Source organism: Frankliniella occidentalis, unplaced genomic scaffold (assembly GCF_000697945.3).
Source record: "Frankliniella occidentalis isolate FOCC.00 unplaced genomic scaffold, Focc_3.1 Scaffold202, whole genome shotgun sequence".
Classification (NCBI taxonomy): domain Eukaryota; kingdom Metazoa; phylum Arthropoda; class Insecta; order Thysanoptera; family Thripidae; genus Frankliniella; species Frankliniella occidentalis.
Window position 1 is genome coordinate 485,104 of NW_026267328.1, and position 4,840 is coordinate 489,943.

A 4,840-nucleotide genomic window follows, 5' to 3' on the forward strand; every position below is an offset into this window, starting at 1 on the left:
GTTGAGATGCAGCCATTTGCAGCGTCGAAGTGAATGTTCCCAGCAGAGTATTCTTGAGGCGCAACACACTACAAGCAGAGCTGTTCTCCAAATTGGCCATCGTCCAAGCTGAATAAAGAACAACATATTAGTAACGACAATCATTATACATTCACAAACTCAATAAATCATCCTCTACAGTTCTGGATAGTTTGAGAGAGCACACTGCTACAATCACTTTGTGCAAAATGAAATCTTTTTCAGAGTAAGAATTAATTAAACAACACAAACTGCAATTAGATGACAACAATGACAGTTTCATGTGCTTCTTTAAAATTATATGGAATCAAGTGCTTCAAAATGGATATGTGCTCCTGGGATATGAGTAATTTGATCCCAGGGATATATGAGGAATATTCTTGAAGTTCAGGGTATTTTCTACTGATAGAATGGGCCAGTAATTAGAATAACTGCTACAGGGGTGGAAGTGAGACAGGTGAGCTACTTGAATACATACTTCTATTGAATGGCAGAGAATCAACCATTAAAAATGCTGCTGCAGAGAGAAACGGGTTCTTTAGGATGATTGATTGTCGCCCAGAAGACATTGACGGCAAGGAGCACTAAAGAACTTGTGCCTGCAACGCAAAAGATATGTTATTCCTCAGTGGAGAAAGGCAACCAACCATCAGAAAGTTAACCTCCACAGGTAGGCTGTTCATTTTATTAAGAAGTACAAGGTCTAAAGCACAACGATACACAACAGTATTGTGGATTAAACGGGGGAGAAAGGGAGGAGGTTTGTCCGATGCATCTTTGACGAAATACAATAACTGAGTATAACTCCCAGAGTGAAACTGGGAGGTGGAAATTATTGGAGACAGTCTTGACAGAATGCAATTTACCCTTTCCCATGATGGCTACCTTATTGAGGAAGGTTAGTAATGGGCATCATAACCCTCGTTCTGGTCAGACAAACTGGTGTAAACAATACTGCCACTTGATGGTTCATCCGTCGAGAGGGATAATGAAGGGTGAAAACTTCCACGGATACTCATTTTTGGTGACACTGGCATTGCCCTCTGTAAAAATAAATAGAAACTGACTAAAATATATGCATAGGGAAATAAGAGCTGTCGACCCGGATTCATTGGCAGAGCGCAATATAGGAGGCTTACCACGAGAAGCGCCATAATAGACAATCGCAGTAACAAAGCGTACGTGAAAAATATTTTAGAGCATCTGATAGTCACTCTTTAGGAAATTAGAACATAAATATCTGCGATCGCATCGCACATCAGACGTGCCATGTTTGTTGTTTTGCTCACATTCTGCTTCTGCTCCTGTGAAACCAACCCCAGCATACTTCAATCAAAGAAACAACTAAAAGAACATAGAAGAAGTGAAAACGAACTTTTATCAAATTTTAATTTTTTAATAATCCAGTTTTGATATTTTTGCCACCTACCGCGCTTTGTGCAGTCTCTTTACAAAGTTCATCGAAATATCAAGGTTAGCAGTTGGTAGCATTTTGCGCTCCTTCTCGCTCCTCCCTCATCCCCTCCTCCCTCAAGCGGAAGAAGGCAGAAGACAAAGAAGAACACTCCAAGGCAGTGAATTGAATTGTCAGTTTCCGGTTTGTCGAGTCATGCATGGAGGCAACGGATATTTTCTGAGTGTCTCTGTCATTAACTTAACTTTATATTAATCTTAAAAGACGAAATATGACGATCTATGGTTCCAAGTCACAGTTCAATTCAAATCGCTAGTGGTCGTCTCTTCTTGAGTTGAGTCCGAAGTTGTTACTCGCCTCTGCGATCAAACGGCAACAGGTTCGTAAATATCCCATATTTTCCAGAAAAGTATCGTATATCCTTGAAACCTTTATAGGCAAAACCTTCTGCAGTTGAATTGTTTCCTATCTCCGATGGAAAAATGAATGATAAGATTTCAAATGACCGCTATTTTCCGGCCCAGCAGAGGTTATGTCGTACCTCGTTGGTTATGTGTACTTCATACGTTTAAATCTACAATGTTTCCTTGGCTGGAAGCTGTTTCTGTACAATTTCCGATTTCTGTTTAGATTGTTTACTATTACGTCCTCTCTCAACAGGTTTTAGCTGCCATGCGAATTATTTCCAAACCAACTTGCTGTTGAATGGTGTTTGCGAATTGGCTGACAATTTCTTAACGGGTTAAAAGGTCAGTACCCATAGGTTTTTTATTAATCACATTTGGATTACTTTATATTTCGTATACTTACAATGTTTTTCTATTGACAGGAAGTAATGTCCAGCTTTATTCACAAGTTCCGTAAACCAATAGCTGTTTGCTCTTAATTTGCTGTTGAATGGTGTTTGCGAATCGGCTGAGAATTTATTGGAGGGTTGAAAGTGAAAAGGTTAGTTGCCATATGTGGATTTTATTATTATCTTTTTTATTGTGAAGGCTAATAATCTTATTCTTGTTGACAGGCAGTGACGTCCCACTTGATTAATGAATTACGTAACCTGGACATGTTTGCTGACCTGGTCAGATAAAAGTGGTCTTGCTTTTCATGAAGTAGGACTTAACGTCATGGTCAATGCGACCTATGCCTATGGCAATCTGAGGTTTGAGAATGAGTTTGAAAAGGCGGGGAAATTAATTTAATCAGTATTTATGGGGCACTTTTAATATCATTCTTTGGTCTCTCTATCTTTTTCTTTCTTCTTCTGTGCCATGTGTCTGCAACTTGTCAACAATGGTCTTTATGTGTTTACTGTTTGAAGTGTCTGAATTGTTTTTGATTCTCTGAAAATGCATTTTGTTTTCTTTTTGGCGATGAGTGCTTGTTCTGTCGTGTGTGGTTTGCCTTATTTGTTGTTGATGAACTTGTCATGAAAGTGCTCTGAAACTATCTGCCCTGCCTCTGAGTGTTTTGTGTCTGATCTTGTACTATCTCTGCTCTTGCCACTGACTTGAATCTTGAATTGCTTATTCGTTGTTGATGAACTTGTCATGAAAGTGCTCTGAATTTATCTGCCCTACCCCTGAAAGTGTTTTGTGTTTGATTTGGTACTATCTCTGATCTTGCCACTGACTTGAATTGCTTATTTGTTGTTGATGAACATTTGATTTTTGTCGATTAACCCTGTGCTGTGCCCTTGCCATTTATTGAGTGCTCGTAAATATGTGTTACCGTACTGATTTCTGTTCTGTTTTTGTCTTTGAAGTGTTCTGTGTTTGTTTATTTTGAATGACTGTTTTGATGGTGATGCTTTACTGTTTGGTTTGAAATTTTCTTGACTCTGTGCTGTGTTCTCCATGCAATATTTTCCCAGTCTTATTTGTTTTGATGAAGTGTTGAAATAATTTCTTTCAAATTTGATCTGATGTCCTGTGTCTTAATCTCTATCTCATATAATTTAAATGGCACTATATACCTACTTTGGGTTTCCTTGGGTTCACTGGCTTTTTCTCCATCTTTCTTTAATTCTTTCTGGGGTTTTGGTTTTAAAGCCTTTTCATTCTCATACTTATCACCCAAAGATGCTGTTGCATATTGTACTGAGGTGCTGCTAGTATTAATGACTTAGATAAACTTCAGAGGTACGTATTTGCAGTGAAGAAATATTTCTAATTGTGACTACCGTTCCCATAACTATTTTGTTTTTATTTATTCCAGGTGCAGCTACGATTAATTTTCACCACCATGGCAACACAGTCCAGATTTTCTCTAAAGTTATTTTAATGGACCAATTAGCATATGTAGAGCCAGGGATTCTCTGTGATATTCCCACGTGGTAGGTATTGTTTCAGCAAGGTACTAGCACTATTTAACCTTCATGGTTCAATTAACATTTCGATTTCATTTCCAGGTTTGCAACTCTCTTCTATACATTCCACCAAATATTCTTCGTCGTTTGCTTATCTAGAAGTATTCCAATCTTGTGACATCTGCTCCGCTAATCACCTGTATATTAATTATCGCTCTGGTAAGTACATTTGCATAGCAAGTGCTCCAATATTCCAAACTTTACCAGTGTCTTTAAAACTGATTACTGTTTTCTTTTCTATTGTAGGTTTGAGTTGAATTTCAAAGACTCGTCATGGCATTGGTCTTTCATTGATGATTATTTGTATCTAATTACCATGAACAATTGTAAGTATTATTACATTTATGTTCAGACTTTTGATTTGATTTTTATTAGGGTACAAACTAATTCTAATGTCGATCCCTTAGGCTCATTTACCATGGTATGATTGAAATTTGAAAATGGTTCTGCCCCAGAGGTTGCACTTCTTTTCTTGATGAGGAGGCCACTTACTCGATGAGGGAAATGGATTGCAACGAAACACCCACACTGCTGGCACGTATTGCTCTATGCTTTATTTTGAGCTTCAATATGCATTCTGAGAGTTACGATTTTAAGTTTTACTTTCTCTTTACCTTTTCAGGACTCGAAGTTGTATCACATATCTTTTCCTTACTGTTTGAGAGAGAAGTTCCTGCACTTTGCTGAAATTGATGTCTACCTGTCAACAATGTGCACAGCTTGGAACCCCTTCAGCCTCCTTTTCTGTATGACGTAAGTTTCTGTGCATATCTCTTGAATTAGCACCTGAAGATTTTGAAAACTAACTGAACCATTTTGTTGACAGGCAGACAACCAAGCAAAGTGTCCATTTAGATGATCTACCGACTCAGTTACGCTTGTTGTCTCTCTCTCCCTGACCAGCCGAAAGACATGGAAATGACATGAATTTTATGTCTTCGTATGTACATGCCATGTCCCAAATGTCCAAAATAAGTCTTAATTATGGCAATACCATGTACAATATGTCCGAGCATGTGTCCCTCCTATGACCTTTATTTGAC

At 38.2% G+C, this 4,840-nt stretch overlaps 2 long non-coding RNA genes across 2 annotated transcripts; one reads left to right on the forward strand and one right to left on the reverse strand.

Moving 5' to 3' along the window:
• Positions 1–398: 398 nt before the first annotated feature.
• On the reverse strand, positions 399–1,313 carry LOC127750512 (uncharacterized). The gene is made up of 3 exons (XR_008011719.1): positions 1,158–1,313; positions 904–1,061; positions 399–617 (listed from the first exon to the last, which is right to left on the reverse strand). It is a non-coding gene; the product is annotated as an uncharacterized LOC127750512 (long non-coding RNA).
• Positions 1,314–1,660: 347 nt separating this feature from the next.
• Positions 1,661–4,124, forward strand: LOC113212052 (uncharacterized). The gene is made up of 7 exons (XR_003303708.2): positions 1,661–1,811; positions 2,093–2,181; positions 2,262–2,380; positions 2,454–3,570; positions 3,647–3,764; positions 3,840–3,956; positions 4,044–4,124. It is a non-coding gene; the product is annotated as an uncharacterized LOC113212052 (long non-coding RNA).
• The last annotated feature ends 716 nt before the right edge of the window (positions 4,125–4,840 follow it).